The sequence below is a fragment of the Carassius auratus genome, chromosome 40, assembly GCF_003368295.1.
Source record: "Carassius auratus strain Wakin chromosome 40, ASM336829v1, whole genome shotgun sequence".
NCBI lineage: Eukaryota > Metazoa > Chordata > Actinopteri > Cypriniformes > Cyprinidae > Carassius > Carassius auratus.
In genome coordinates this window covers 18,503,988-18,520,939 of record NC_039282.1, presented here as the reverse complement: position 1 = coordinate 18,520,939, position 16,952 = coordinate 18,503,988, and the positions used below count along the sequence as shown (strand labels likewise).

Below are 16,952 nucleotides of genomic sequence, written 5' to 3'. Positions count from 1 at the left end.
AAGTGCCACAAGGTGGTGGTCTTCTGCTGGTTTGTGCCTTTTTGAGGTGGGGTACCGCAGGGATTGGTGTGAGGCCCCCCCATATTTTAAAAACATATGGGATCTTGCTCCTCGATGAGGCTCCGAAACAAAAAAAAATAATTAAACATTTTGTCACTCATAAGCAGGCACCCCATTACATGCGTTAGAGCCCCATTCATGCACAACAGCAGAAACGCGTGTTTCGCGCCATGCCATGGTCGTTTGTCTCACGTTTAAACATTTAGTGATAAAATAATCACTGTAAATAATCAGCACTAGACGTAAGGAGGAGAGGAGAAGCGCAGGCTTGCAGGTGCCGTGGTCGGTTGGATGCAGCCAGTCTCGGGGTTCACGGGTGGGAGGGGTTGAGTCGCGGACTGGGATGTGTGTGCCTGATCACGCTTCGGCAGTGTTAGTGCGTGCCAAGAAGACGAGACGACACAACAGCTGTGGCTCTCCGGTGCCCCGCCGTTTACCGGGCTACCGACCCCAAATCTCCGACAATACACCTGTGGGAAGTACGCGCCATCCGTGACTTTAGTGGATTGTGGCGCTGGGCAGGTAAGAAGAACCGTCACCAGAACATCACCACAGATACGCAGATGCGCACGGACGCACGCTCTGCGCGCGAGTTTGGATCTGTGGAAGCGATGATGTTCTGGAATGAGGAACGCGCGCTCTCTTTCTGTATTTGGCTCTCTGCAGATTATCGACCGACCGCGAGCATGTCGGTTGCATGGGTACCAGTGTGACTTACTGGGAATGTATCATGTGCAATTTCATATGCATTGCATCTATGGCTTGGTACGAATGTTATATTTGCAATGTTAAATATGTCTTAACAAGACTGATGAGATAATGGAGGTTGTTTATGAGATGCATTTGAGCACATGGAGTTCTGTGGCCACTGCAGTGTGATGCGTTTCAGCACCGCGGACAGCGCAAAGCTCCCGTTCTCTCGGTGATCAACGGCAAGGTCGTTCACTTTCATCCGTCCCGTTCGGTCTTTGAGTGGAGCTCTCTGCCTTATCATCCTGGCATCTGCTTTAATTTAAATGAAGTGTGCAATAAATGCCAGCACGATTTCAATGCGAATGCCTGATATTGGCGAGTTTTTTGTGGGATTGCAGTTTGTTTCCCCTCCTATTGTTTCTTTTATGCCGGAGGCAGAAGGAGGGTTCAGTGTGATGCATTGGTTATTCTCCCTTCCATTCAGCTCTTGCCATAATCTTTTATTCGAAAGCGAGGCAGCTTTTTCATCGTCTCTCTAATGGACCCCACATTTTAACAAGGACCGAGGGTCCAATCTGTGGTTTGAAACTGGCCCTTGACTGCAGCTGAATGAGCAAATTAATTTATGCTGGTGTTTATTTATACAAGATGCAATTGCTGTGAGACTAAAATGAGTTGCTTGTGAAAACCACGCAGTACAAGTCCATTCATTCTGTAAATGCTCTCCTGGTTTTATTCTGAAAAATTGTCAACTCATTTTTGGTCTCTATGTGGTCTGCAGTTGGAACGAATGGTTCTGACAGCCAAAATAAGTGTTTTTTTATTAATGTCGAGGGTATGAAAGCTTTCTCAGCTATGTAGCAATGCTGGCTTTTTCATTGCACTTTCAGACTCATACAATACATCATGATACACTGAAACCTCTACATCAGAGATGAACTTGCAATCATATACACAAAAAAACTGGTGTAGAAACAATTTTCGCAAATGTCATAAATGTGTAAACTGAGTTGTCAATATAACAAAAATATAAAGTATGTTTTACCATAAAGTGTTCAGTCTTTACAAAATGTTTAATTTGTGATATTTACTAGTAATTTCAGAGTAAAAGTAAATCCTACACCAACTGTATGACACTTTTATGTTTTAAAAACAGATTTCCCGTAGAACGATGTCATTAAACAATACTTTAGAAACCGTTTTCACTCAGAAATTACTAGTACATTTTACAAAAAAAAAAACATTAATTTGATAAAATTTTCTATTAAAAAAACTGCAAATATATTGAATTAAGTGTGAAAAAGCGATAGTATTTTATTGTAAAATGTGCTCTTATAATCTTAATCTGATTTACAACTTTGAGAAATAATTTTTCATTGTGCATTTCCCATGTCTGTGTGTGTGCAAATAATAACATTGCTGTGTCCATCTCCTCTCATTCAAGGTTATGAGGCCCCTCATCTCATGCCGTCCCCAGCTCCAGGTTGCCACGGCAACGACCCAGCATCCTTCTCAGGGTCGTCACAGAAGCTTTCGGACAAATGACAGCACAGTTCATAAAAGCCGCATGATTCCAGAATCCCCTTCTTGTGCAGTCAGAAATAGCAAGTTCAGAGAAGGAGTGAAGCAACAGGACTGAACTTCTTCGCTGTGAGCGCGTCTTTGGCCTGAACAGGAACAGAATTTACTCCGATATGGTCAGATTGTATCTCTTTACGGTTTTGCTTTGGCGACTGGTGTCCCTGGCGGCGGTGGCCCAGTCCAACGAGCGGCGCGTCGTCGCCCACATTCCCGGTGACATCATCATCGGCGCCCTCTTCTCCGTCCACCACCAGCCCCCGGCCGACAAAGTGCATGAGCGCAAATGCGGGGCGGTTCGGGAGCAGTATGGCATCCAGCGTGTGGAGGCCATGATGCACACGCTGGACCGAATCAATGCCGACCCAAAAATCCTCCCCAACGTCACGCTGGGCTGCGAGATCCGAGACTCCTGCTGGCATTCCTCCGTTGCTCTGGAGCAAAGCATTGAGTTCATACGGGACTCGCTGGTTGCTGCCGATGAAGGTGAGGAGGCTGGGGGCGGGACTAGGTGCGCGGATTCGGGAGCCACGGCCATGAAGGGCAAGAAGCCAATCGTGGGGCTGATCGGTCCGGGTTCAAGTTCAGTGGCCATTCAAGTGCAGAATCTACTGCAGCTGTTTAATATCCCGCAGATCGCATACTCCGCCACCAGTATGGACCTGAGCGACAAATCACTCTACAAATACTTCATGAGGGTCGTGCCATCAGACATCCAGCAGGCCAGAGCCATGGTGCACATAGTGAAGAGATACAACTGGACCTACGTATCTGCCATCCACACTGAGGGTGAGTGATTCATTTACATTGTCAACATCCAGATGTGAGTCAGTAAGCGGATTCAGACTCATTCAGCTGAAGTCTGTGAGTCATTTTGACCAATTCATTACAATAATTACATCATAAGAGTCTTTTGTTTATGAATTGGATTCAGTGACTAATTCATTAGACTAATTCTACATGTCAGCCTTCTTGACAATTTATTGCAATGATAAGAGTCTTTTTTTCACCAGTTCATTACAGGAGTTTGATCAAAAGAGTAATTCGTTTGTGAATTGCTTTCAATAACTTTTTGAATGTTTCATTGCAAAAATCAGTCTTTGGTTTGTGAATTGGATTCAGTGACCAATTCTTTAAACTGTTTCAATATTTGAGACTTTTTGACCAATTTATTACAGGATTTGTCATTTGTTTGACTGATTAAACTAGTGCCTCTCTGACCAATTCATTACAGAATATAGATCATAAAAATAATTCAATTGTGAATTGGATTCAGCAAGTAATTCATTATACTGAATTAACGTGTGATTCTTTTTAACCAATTCATTACAGGAATCAGATAATAAGAGTAATTTTTTGTGAAGTTGATTCATTAAGAAATTCATTAGTCTGATTCAACTTTTGAGTCTTTAATTATTTTATTCTTGTTATGAACTTCTCAAAGAGTTATTTGTTTATAAATTGGACTACACTGGTCAAGCTGTTCGTTTTCCATGTTTTAGCCATGGTGGTCTATTGTTTGTGTATTTTAGTTCCATTTAAACTGTAAACTCATAGCTAAAATATGACTTGATTTGCCATGCTACTTTAGATTCTGCATCAGTGCAGTGCTGCCCACACACACACACACACACACACACACACACACAACAGCGATGTGCATGGTGTCTGTTACAGAAGTGTCACATGTGTTGTCCTTGTGGACTGTTTTAGTGTCAGATGGGAATTGTGCGTTAAGATGTTTGTGAAGTGTGTGGACATCTATAAAGAGTAAAACAAAAAGAAACACTTGTGTGACTAAACAAGTGTGACTAAAAGTTTATCACATGACATTTAGAGCTCAAGTGATCGGCTTGTGAGAAAATACTGCTGTTTACTTTGCATTTTTTATATATATATATTTTTTTTTTAAAGCAATAGTTTCCATTTTAGTTCTAGTCATAGCTCTGCTCTTCAGATACTCCAGGCTTACGACTAAACATGTTTCTTTTCCTCTGAGGTCTCTCTCTCTCTCTCTCTCTCTGTCTCTCTCTCTCTCTCTGTCTCTCTCTCTCTCTCACACACACACACACACATTCACACACATGATGTACTTCCATCCCCCGACTCCACTTGCTCTCCTTTCATCCCACTGTATTAGATGGATCCAGAAACACCCCCCCCCCCACTCCACGTCTGATCTCTGAGACTCAAGAGACTGTGTGTGTGTGTGTGTGTGTGTGTGCATGTGGTTCAGAGTTGTAAGCACTTTTACTGACTGGTCCCAAAAGCTGAGGACCTGGAATGTGTCCCAGACTTAATTAAGATGGCAGACAGTGTAAAACTGTAACTGGTAAACACACACACACACACACACACACACAGAGAGAGAGAAATGGGCAAAAAGACACCCAGACATACCTGTTAATGAAAGGAAAAACAAAATACAACAAAAGATTCTCTAAAAATTACACCAAATTAAAAAAACACCAAAAATTGGTCCATATGAACAACGCACTATATTCCAAGTTGTCTGAAGTCATAAAGTATTTTAGTGTATTAAACAGACTGAATAGCTTACAGTAGCTGATAGCTTTCAAATCTCATTTTTGTCGTTTGAATATTCACATATTAAAATTTGACACGTTTGATCTGTTATGGGATGCCAATGATATTCGGCATCAATAACATCAGACATGGTTATGGCCATCTCTTCTGCAAAGCATGCTGGGAGAGCACACACAGTAGTCATGGTAAATGAAGCCATTGTGTTCCTAATCATCATTTAGTACAGAATGTGTCTATGTGTGTGTGTTTGTGTGTGTGTTTGTGTCAGAATCTGGTGGAGTGTAACCTTCACTTAAGACCTCAAGGACTTCAGCTCTCTTCCCACGCTCGCATCCGTCTCTCTGTCTGCGCACCTCATACCATCTCCTCTCAGGAATAAGCAGCTGTGGAGAGAGCAATTGAAGGATGGAAGAGAGATTAGTTTAACTAAATTGGGTGGAATTTAAAAGCAGAAAAAGAGTGGCATGAGACGAGCGCTGGAAAAGAGTCGGAGATGGAGAGGGGCGGGGGAGTGAGAGACGGCCGTAACGGAGAGAAAGCCAAATAGCACGATTAGGAGAAGAATATTAGAGAAGAGCAGAAAGTGAAATAGAAAAAATTCATCTGAGGAGCTCATCATACATGCTTAGTCTTAAATTGATAGTGTACCTAGAAATGTTCTTAGTGGAATTTTGAAAGGTTCTCCAGTGGTGTCATGGTTCTAAACGGAACTCTGGTTTTTTAAAGGGATGGTTCACCCAAAATAATGAAAATTCTGTTGTCATTCTGACCCTCATTTCATTCCTTTCTACCGTGGATCACAAAATGGGCTGTAATTTTGTTGTTTTGTTTCTGTTCTAGAGAAGAAAGTCAGTCATACAGGTTTGGAATGAGTAAATGATGAGAGAATATTCTTTTTTGGGTGAATAATCACTTTAAAAACAAAGGTTCCATTTAGAACAATGACATCATAGAGTGCTGAAGTGGTGATATTTTTGTCGACCAGTCCGTAAATGATCAACAATCTGGACCCCTCGACAAAAACCCAGTAGGATTTTTCCATTGGCTTTTGGATTATTGCCGAGAATTATCTTAAATTGTTACTAAGAAAGGTTGATTCTTACACGCTTTGTTCATCATGATGAACGCAACTGGTTTTAAAGGGATGGTAGATGAGACTCTCATTGGTTTATTGCATGTTACGCCCAAGACACACCCATGACTTATTAAGAGAATAGCTCCAACCCTTTTTGACCATGTGCCCGGAGAACCGACCATTGTTCACAGGGTTAAACTAGCAAAAATGGATTCAGACACTTCCTTAGTGCACTTGCGCCGTGAACTTTACACCATAGGCTTAGATCGTTAAAATATGGCCCAATAATCCACAACACTCCAGTCCATCAATGAATGTCTTGTGAAGCCAAAAGCTGCATGTTTGTAAGAAACTAATCAATCAAGCCGTTTTAACTTTACACCATTGCTTCCAGCTAAAATATGAGTCCTCTATCCATACTACTGCTTTCGAAAAAACAATCTCGTCTGAATCAGGGATGGAAGCTACACAGATCAAGCAGCGTTTACAAGTAAATTATGATGTGAGAGGACAACAGTGGATGAACGTTTTCCTTGGATGAATCGTTATTATGGGTTATGGACTCATAGATTTGTTTTTACAAACACACAGCTTTTGGCTTATCAAGATGTTCACTGATGGACTGGAGTGGTGTGGATTACTGTGATGTTTTTATCAGCTGTCTGACGGCACCCATTCACTGCAGAGGATCCACTAGTGAGCGAGTAACATCAGAAGATAAGCGAGGTTTTATGGAATATAGAACGTGAGGTTAGTAAAGCTGTCACATTGAGGTGTTTTGGTTCTGGTTTTGAAGAGTAAGCGCTACAGCGAGGGTTTCATCGTGACACTGGGCTGCTCTCTCGTCTTGTTTCGATCTGTTTCTTTTCTTTTGATCCCTTTACCTGCTTGGCTGCATTCACACACACACACAGTGATACACACCTGCAAGCACTTGTTTATGCGCTGGTCCTGTAGGAGAGATGCGTCTCTTTGTTTCTCAGACTTCAGTGTGAATGAGAATATTTTGAATGATTATTAATGACAAACCGGCATATTCTCCATGGCAACCTCTCTACCTTCTTTCACTCTCTGTCCTTTTCATTTGAATTGTAAACTCTGAGCTGCGTGGGTGGATGGAGTGAGAGAGAGAGAGAGAGAGAGAGAGAGAGAGAGAGACGGGGTTTTGATGCGAGCTGCGTTTGCGTCGTTTCTATCAGCCACTAGCGCTGATGAGCGCAGGAACACAGCTGGCTTAACGAGGCACAGAATGTGCCCTTAACAAGCCACAGGAACCTTTACGAGGAGCACAGTCTCACAAGCCTTTCTCAGCGACACACGCAGTGCTGCATAACAGACTCCGGCCAAAGCGCAAAAGGACACGGTGCCACTTAAGAACATACAGTCCTGCCTCGTTTAGTTCTACTGGCTAATTTTGTTTTTTGTGTTTTTGTATCTGTGATGCCAATCGGATTGAATTCAGACTGTCTCTTAGAGAGTGAATCTGGCCAAAACACGTCTGGGTCATATTTCACCCCAAAATCAAAAAATCAAATAAGAACTGATATCTTAAAGAGAAATGGCAATTAAGCCCATTTTTAAGACTATTTGTGTTTTTATTTTATTTTATTAAAATTTCTCTCTAATATCTTATCATAATGCAAAACATAGATTTTTTTGTTAAATTGTATTTATTTTATAATATTTTATTTATATTTTACGATTATCAATATTGTTTCTCTCTCTCTCTCTAAATATATATACATACATACATGCATATTATTATATAAATAATATATACTTTAGGGTAAAAAATAACCTAAACTTTTTCTGACGGGATCAACTACAGGATTTTGTCTGTATGTATTAATGTAGGAATATATATTTGAAGGTGAAGTGTTTCACCTCACAAAACAGCTAATTTGACTCAACCGATGGACCAATAGCGAGAGTTGGGGCGGGACTATCTGTTTATCTGCCCAATGACAGTATAGGAAACCTGTTTAAAAACAGTTATTTTAGCAAACGGCCTGGTGATGCATGCGGCCCTGGAATTGCACTCCTCACCTTTCCGGAGGTTTGTGAATCTGTAGTCTTTATATCAGAAGTTGTATGTTTCTTAGCGTGTGTTTTATATGAAGCAGTGCAGACTCTGAAATGCATCTCCAGGGGGTCATGGAGCATGTTTTTTTCACCGTTAGTTTCCATTTCTGCAAACGGGGGTGGAATTTTTGAAGTATTTCAGCCTTTCTAATGTAAATGTGGCTTTGTTTTCCGTGCAGCAGACACTTCCTGTTTTACAAACAGACAGGTGACAGCTGGAGTCTTCAGTCTGTGGTGTTTTGCACAATGATTTGGGTTGCATCTGGCTGCAATCTGAACATTTTTAGCTAATGCATAGCATAGAATACAATTTCTTGCATTTCATCTTGTTAGGAAATATATGCATGTTTAAATATATTTATTTTGACATAATAGAGACTTGGAGCAACCAATTAGCAATGCCCTGGCAACTACACAAAACACAAAGCAACTGAATAACAATGCCCTGGTGACCAGTGTCACGGCTGCAAATCTTTCACAGTAAAATCAAGTTTGCTTAATATTATTCGTCCCACCCATGTGGTCTTGATTACACCAGCAGAATAGAAAATTAGTTTCGAAGGCTGAGAAAGTTATTACATTTTCATTAAAGCAATTTTTTTTTATTTGGAATAATGTGCACTGATGAATCACTCACAATATGTGCAGGGACATTTATTAAGTGAGAAAATTGGGTCAGTTTTGATTTCACGTCATTGGGCTCCTTGCACAAACCCTTTTAGTTGCAGTTTATTCCTATAGAAATGGCAAAAGGAATCGCTGATCATCTCAAAGCCTCATGGGATTGAGAAAATGTGTTTGTGAATTACTGTCATCCCAACGCTGCTGATGCTTTCTGACATTTCCACAAACATCTATTCTGATCTCTCCGGCCGTCCGGTGGCTTCATGATCCCAGACTCATCCGCTCTCAAGCCAGCTCTAATTTCAGCCATGACTAATTTCTCTCATTTGATTTTTTTGAGGCCGGTGTTAAATGGTTGCGGGTGGCCACGCATGATTTTAGAGATTTTTAAAGACTTTTTTAAGAAAAAGATGGGTTTAAATGCTGAAAACTTGCTCTAAGAAAAGATTAAACATGCAGCATGATGATGACTTTGCAAAATCGTCTCTGTAAAGCCAACATGAAACAACGTTTGCATACCGTTTGACTTCACAATACATTTTATTTTAAAGTGAAAATGTATATTCAAGAAAACAATAACAATTTTGACTTTTGATTAGCCTGCACGGCCTTTCAGTAGTGCAAATATACAGTATAAATATACACATATTTATATATTCGATTTCAAAATATCAAAAAAGTCTTTACTATAACATTTTATCACTTTAAATCAAAGAAATTGCTAAATTTCTCATCCAAAAAACAAAGGGTAATTGCAACTTTTTATCTCACAATTCTGACTTTTTATAAACTTGCAACTGCAAGAAAAAAAGTCAGAATTGCACATTTATATTACACAGTTCTGAGGGAAAAAAAGCAGAATTGTGAGATAAAAATTCACAATTGCCTTTTTTTTTTTTTATTCATTGGAACACTCTGAAATAAATATGAAAATTTGAAGTAGACTGTTATGTCCCACGTGTGTTTTGTGTATTTTGTTTCGTTTTTCTCTCTCTTTCTCCCCTGTGCTTTTGTTTTGCCACTGTCTCTTTAAACAATTCTCAGGTTAATGACCATTGGACTATACAGCTGTCAATCATATTTGTGACATCACAACCCTCGACCAATCCGCTGACGTAGATTAAGTAGCAGAAACAATTTTACTCCGATAACTTTTTTTTACATTGTCGTTATTTATATTTTGCTTTTTATATAATAGTGATAATAATGTGCACTGAGAACCAGAAACGTACAAGTTTAAAAGTAAACAGGGTCAATTTAGATTTTATGTTGATTTTCAGGCACATATTTCAAGTTATTTTTTAATGCATGTCATTTTCATCAGATTGTCTTTGTTTTCTCTGAAGACATTTATAATTTCTCTTTCCATAAAATAAATGAAAGCAAAGCATGTAAGGATTTTCCACGAGTTCCTGTGAAGCTTCACCTGAAGTTATATTTACATTAGATTGAAATGTCATGTGGTTTGAGCGCAATCTTAGGTTTTGAATTGGACAGGATAGAGGCTTTGCACTCGACTGTTGTCGTCAGCAGTTATTCAAGAACGTAGAAGGACAGAAAATCATTTAAAACAAACGTTTAGAGAGATGATAGCCAGATTTTGAATGCATTACAGTGAGAGACAATATTTTAGGCATTTAACCAAAAACCTATTCAAAAATCCCAATAGACTTCAGGACAAAGGAACCGGAGGTACTAAAATTCAACTCATTTTTGGGTTTTTGTCTACAAAAACACATACAGTACCTCTGTTGTAGGTCATGCAAAGAGATGAGCTATTACAGAGGCCGTTTGTTTTTTCATGGATCTGTCAGTTTTGAGATTTTGTGCTTTTTGGCGTTTCATAAAAAAATTCTGAATAGTAGAAAGAAACCATTCAGAGTATAGCACTTATTTATAGCACTTTATCTATTTGCTTCTGTAGATTTCAATTACAATCCATATTCATAGCAAGACCTTAAATTTAATCTTTAAACACCATGCATTTTCTCGCCATTTTCTATATTTTTTTTTCGTGCACTGAGCCAAAAAGCTCCTTCAGCAGCACTTACATATAACAAACTTTACAGTGTTATTCCTAGCCATTTTCTGAAGTTTTTTTTTACAGTTTTTGCAATATTTTATACTTCAAAATTGTAGATAGATACAGTGTTAATTTTGACACGAAATTTTAATTTAGTTTTAGTCTTAGTCTTTTGACTATAATTCTTTTTATTTTTAGTCAAGTTTTAGTCATCTGATTTGTTTTAATTTTAGTCTTATTTTAGTCGACTAAAATTGCTTGGTATTTTAGTCGACTAAAATAAGACTAAAATCAATAACAGATTTACTAGACAATTTTTTACAGCTGGTATAGGAAACAAACTTAACCAAAATATATAAAACACAAATTCAACTTTATTTCAACACAACTGTGTCTTTATTTCGATTCAAAAGCTTTTATGCAGCAACAAACACTGTCATGATAATGTATACAATAACTAGCTGCCAATTGACCATCAATAAAAGAAAAATAAAGTTAGGTCCAGGACCTTAAAGCTTACAGCTGAGCTGAACAATAAGTGCATACATTTAAAGTAAATATTTAATAAGTTGGGTGGATAAAAAAAGTAACAAGACTTTATAAGGTATTCATTTGTCTAGCAATATTGTATGTTTTAAATACTACAATATTGCTAGATTAGTATGTATAATGATAGGATGTGAACATTCATGTTTCACATGACTAATATAGAAATATTTGTGATATTGTCAACAAGTAGAACATTATAAAATATACTAAACATTAGTATTAATCAAATGTATGTATCATAATATTACGTATTAGTATTGTGCTCTCATCTAACTTGAAGAAGGGGCTATTTTACAGTACTTTTCAGTTCGTAATATTTAATGCTACAACATCTACGCACTGCAGTCTTATAATTTTGCTTAGCTCAATAAACAAAATAACATCGTTGTAAAATTACATTTGAGAAAATGTCCAGGTGGCTCGTCTGTAAATGTCTTTTCAAATTGGTTGTGTTCTTGCCACGAATGAGCGCTCCGCGTGCTTTACACTTTGTTTTGTTTTGTTCGTCGTCAAACGTGAAGTGAGCTGTGGACATTTTGTCGCTCTTTTAGACATCACCTCTTCGAATGCCGTCTTCCCGGGAGCTCATTTAAAAACTGAAAACCTTCGCTTCACGTCTCAATAAGTCAGGCTCGGATTGGTTCTCTTCTCTCATGCAGTCTTGCCTATTCCGTTTTGCCGGTTCTTTTGTTGATTCCTCGCATCTCTCCCGTCTGCTGATTTGATTTTCGTCACAGTCTATTTTCGTCTCGTCCTTTATTCGTTGACGATAATGTCAATCAATTTAGTCATAGTTTTAGTCTCCATCAGTGCCTTCTTTTTTAGTTTTCGTTTCGTTTTCGTCCGCAAAAATATATTCGTGACGAAAATAATGACGAAAATATTTAGTCAACGAAATTAACACTGGATAGATAGATACCTGTAGATAGATATTTGTTCTAGAAATGCATGCATATGTGCATCTTAAATTAGATAACACTTCATTTGGACATCCTGTAATGCAAAACATGTTTGTAAATCTTCATGTTATCAATCAGCTGAGGAAGTATATCCTTTGTCTTGCATATACAGAGAAGTTTTAAAGAAGCAGCAAGCAATGACTTGCACATTTGGTTTGCAATGCAGTGCAGAAGTCATAAGTAGTAATTTTATGATATTTTATCATGCTTTTTTTGGTCTGCCCCGATTCATTTTAATTGCATGAGAAAGAACGGTGTGAAATCTCTCCACCAGAGAAAGAAGGTCACACTTGTGGAGAAACATGACGGTGAGTAAATGATGACAGAATGAACTTTTGCTTTAAAAGTCGTCTAATGGATTCACACACACACATAGAGACACATCTCTGTGTATTCGCCGCGGCAATTAACCACGATGTTTAAATATCACACCAAATCAAAATAACATGCGCAGATCAAACTGTCAGGATTTCAGGACGCTTGTTTTTAAGTCTGCACTGATTCTATTAGGCTACGAGGAAATCTCTTGGTTTTACTGAACATTCAGCCGTCTCCGGTAGCACTGACCTGAGTTACACCCGTTCAGATTGAACTGGAAATCTGCCCAGTCTCGCTCTCCATCTCTCTCTTTTATGCCTTTTAACTGCTGTTCAGTGGTCAGATAAAATGAACGAGGTCACTTTTGTATGGAAATGCAGCGGAAATTAATCAAAGTGGAGAGAGAGAGTCACTTTTCTGCTCTGATGAAAGAAAAGCTTTTTTTTATTTCAAGAGAAGAACAGATGAGAGCGATAGTGTGTGTTTGTGTGTGTGTGTGTGTGGGTGTATCCTGATTTTATTCTGCATTTATATTTCTCATTAATTTAGCGTTCTTCACCATCTGCCATTTCTCCTTCAGATGCTTGTCATGCTCCTTTTGTCTTGCTGTACAGTCTTAAGTGAAGAGAAATAAATTATGATACTGGTTCATTTTTAAGGGGGAAAAGCTTTTTTTTTTGAAGCTGTGAATAAAACAGATTACTGAAGCATGATTAACAAGAAAATAGTATTTCAATATTTAAACTTTTTGTTTAGCTCAGTGTGTTATTTGCTGTTTCTTTGTTAATTTCAGTAGCGATTTATGATTATTATTATTTTTTTTATAAATCCTGCATTAATTTGTTTCAGTGCAGGATCATAATTCTTGTCTTTTTCTAAAATGCCACTGCATTTTTGTTTTAATTGCATTGTAGTTGCATTCTTGTCTTCATTTGCATACGTGTCCTTGATGAAGTCCTTTTTGGAAATTAATTAGTAACTAGTTTTAATGTAACCCTCCTCCTCTGAACATTGAGCTCTTTTGAGGAACATGTAGCAAGTTTATGGCATCGGATGATTATAGAAAAATGATATACAGTAATCAATAAGTCATGGCATAATATATTTTTCCTATTACTGTTAACTCATCAAAATATTTTAACCAATTTCAGTTATATTTTATATCCGTAAGACATGATAAAAAAGGTGATTATACTTCAAAGTTGTAATTAAACTTAATTTAAATAAGGAACGTTTTTGAGACATTTTCCAAAATGCCATCTTTTGTGTTGTACAGTAAAAAGAAAGTCGAATAGGTTTGGAATTACATTAGGGTGATTAAATAATGACAGAACATGTGGTTTGAGATTTATTTGAGTTTTAACTATGGTCAGTCGAAGTCAGTAAGTCGGTCTCTTGCTGTCTAAGTAGGCGATTCTTGGCCAGAATAAGCTGCGATGTGTGCCAGATTTTTAGTCGATAGGCAAACATTTAGGATACACGAGACTAGACGGTTTGTTTTGTAACGGATGAACTCTGCATCATCGACACTGTTATTGATTCAACACTGAACTGACATCTCCAGCTGAAATTAAATGTGTTTCATAAATGAAGAATTTTGCAGCATTTATCCTGGTATTTTGCTGTTTGTTGATATGAGGCTACTTTGAAACAATCACAATATAAAGTGCTGTAGAATTAAATGTGACTAGACGAGGCAGCCAAGGGCTCCACACACATCTGTACTGATGGAAACAGCTGGACATCTACAGGTCCACAGGCTGCCATCTGTCATGACCACAACAGGAGTCTAGACACTGACATCCAGGCAGCTAGAAGACAATATTAGGGCTTCTCACAGAGCCTTCTAAAAGTTCAAAACGTTTGGAGTCATTAAGACTTTTTAAAAGTTTTTGAAAGAGTCTCTTCTGCTCACCAAGGCTGCATTTATTTGATCAAAAATACAGTAAAATCTGTAATATTCTGAAATATTATTACAATTTTAAATAAGCCTTTTCTATTGTAATGTATATTAAAATATAATTTATTTATGTGGTTCAAAGCTGTATTTTCAGCATCATTCCTCCAGTCTTCAGTGTCACATGATCTTCAGAAATCATTCTGATTATTATCAGTGTTGTGCTGTTGATGGAATGTTTGTGGAAGCAGTGATACATTTTAATTCAGGATTCTTTGATGAATAGAAAGTTCAAAGGAACGGTATTTATTTGTAACATTATAAATGTCTTCACTGTCACTTTTGATCAATTTAATGAAACCTTGCTTTAATTCTTTAATTTAGTAGCCAAACGTACTAACTGTGAAAGCTTTCTCTCTCCGAAAGATGTAGTGTTTTTTTAAGTGTTTTACTTAATAATTCTCACATTATTTTATAGGTTTATTAAGCTGTTTAGACACGACCATGTACAACTTCACATCTGATTTCAGATTGTAATCCTTGTGTGAGTATTTTAATGCTTTTGTTTGCTTGCTTGATCACATTTTGTAATATTGTGATTAAATCTGAGCTGGTTGGTTTGGTTGAAGACTTTGACTTCTTTGAAATCCCTATGAAAAACATAATGGGAGAACCCACACAGTGCCGGTAAATGACATGTGTGCAACCCATTAAGTCTCTTCTACCTGTCAATCACTCAAGCCAGCCAATAGTAAAACAGCAGAGGAGGGGTTATGCGACTGTGATGTAATCCAGCACAATTCTCCAGTTTGAGTCTCATTAGCATAATCACAGATTAGGACATGTACAGCAGAGGAGAGATTCTCCATCATTATGGAGACGTTCATGTATGTGCCATCTGCTCACGTGTGTGTGTGTGTGTGTGTGTGTCGAGGTATCAGCACAACATTCCTCTCAAACCAAAAATGCTCGTAGGATTTTGATGTAGTACGCGGTTAAATCATGGAAATGATAGTGGGAGCGTAAAGCTGAGGGGGAAATGCGTTTTAAGAGATGGATTTCCGATGATATCACCACGGGACATATTTCAGATGACGTTTTTTATTATTTGATGCTGGTGGATACTCCATTTGATTTAGTGCAAATGCTTCACATAATGTAACAGGCTGAGAAAGAGCTTTCGCAGATAACAGCATCTGTCTCTTATACATGAGCAGAGGGGAAATTACTAGCCATACGAGCAATTTCTGAGGGGTTTTTCCAGCATTGTACATTCAAATTATAATTAGCACTAAATGTGGTAAGTTATCTTAAAGGTAACCTATGTATGTTTCTTTTACGGTAGCATTTTTACATTCCTTATCTGTTAAACTAATTTTAATTTAATTTAATTTAATTTAATTTAATTTAATTTAATTTAATTTAATTTAATTTAATTTAATTTTATTTTATTTTATTTTATTTTATTTTATTTTATTATTTTGGTGGTGCCATTTTTCAATAACAGTTTCCGAATAATCGGCAGAAATTAAAGAAATGTTATGAATAAATTAGTCATGGAAAAGCTTATTATGAGAGGAAATATTATTATGTTTTTGTTGTAATTAAATTTTTTATAGTTAAATATAAAGTAATAAATATATTACAAACAGTAAAAAAAACATATTTTACACTATAATTATAGATATCATTTTCATTGCATATGGAAAGTCACTTAACAACCAATTAATATTTATTTATTATTTAGGGTAGCATTTTTTTTCTGTCCGTTTTTTTGTTGTTATTTAATTTAATTTAATTTGGTGCCATATTTCAAAAACAGTCACAAAACAATGTTATAAAAATGAGTCAATATACTAGTACTAACAAACTAGTATACTATTATACATATTTCAACAGCATTAAACATATCAGTCATTATAAGACAAAAATAACCAAACAAACTCTGGAACACAAAAGGAGATATTTAGCACAAAAGTGAATGCTTACGACTATGTTTTTATAAATGTATAGATACAATTTTGGGCTGTTTCTCATCGACGGCCTTCATACGACATTAAACAGATGCATATAGTCATAGTTACTTATTTTTGGTGCTTGCTTTACTTCTTTCAGGTTGATCGCCGCCGATTCACTATTTTTTTGTATTGACAAGAGCAGCTTGAACATTCTTCAAAACATCTCATTTTGTACTCAACAAAAGTTAGACATATGAGTTTGCGAACAACTTGTATTGAATTGTAATTTTTAGGTGAACTGTCCCTTTAAATCCAGAGGAATGAATGAATGAAGACCTACACATTCCTTCACCTTTTGCAACAGTTCAGTCCAGAGAGAGAGAGAGAGAGAGAGAGAGAGAGAGAGAGAGAGAGACTGATAGCATCTCTCTTCAGCTCCAGTGTGTCTGCTGTAATTACAGAGAAACACACAACAACACATCCATGTCAACACTCTCTCAGGTTACACAACTGTTACCTCGCTCTTCCACTAACACACTGACGTATTCCTGCTCGGGTTATAAAGGGCAGCTCAGCGTTTGACGTTCAG

General features: G+C 37.4%; 1 pseudogene; it reads left to right on the top strand.

Annotated features, from left to right (window-relative positions):
* Window positions 1-386: 386 nt before the first annotated feature.
* The window catches only part of LOC113058765 (metabotropic glutamate receptor 5-like), a 46,047-nt pseudogene continuing 29,481 nt past the window's right edge, over window positions 387-16,952 (top strand).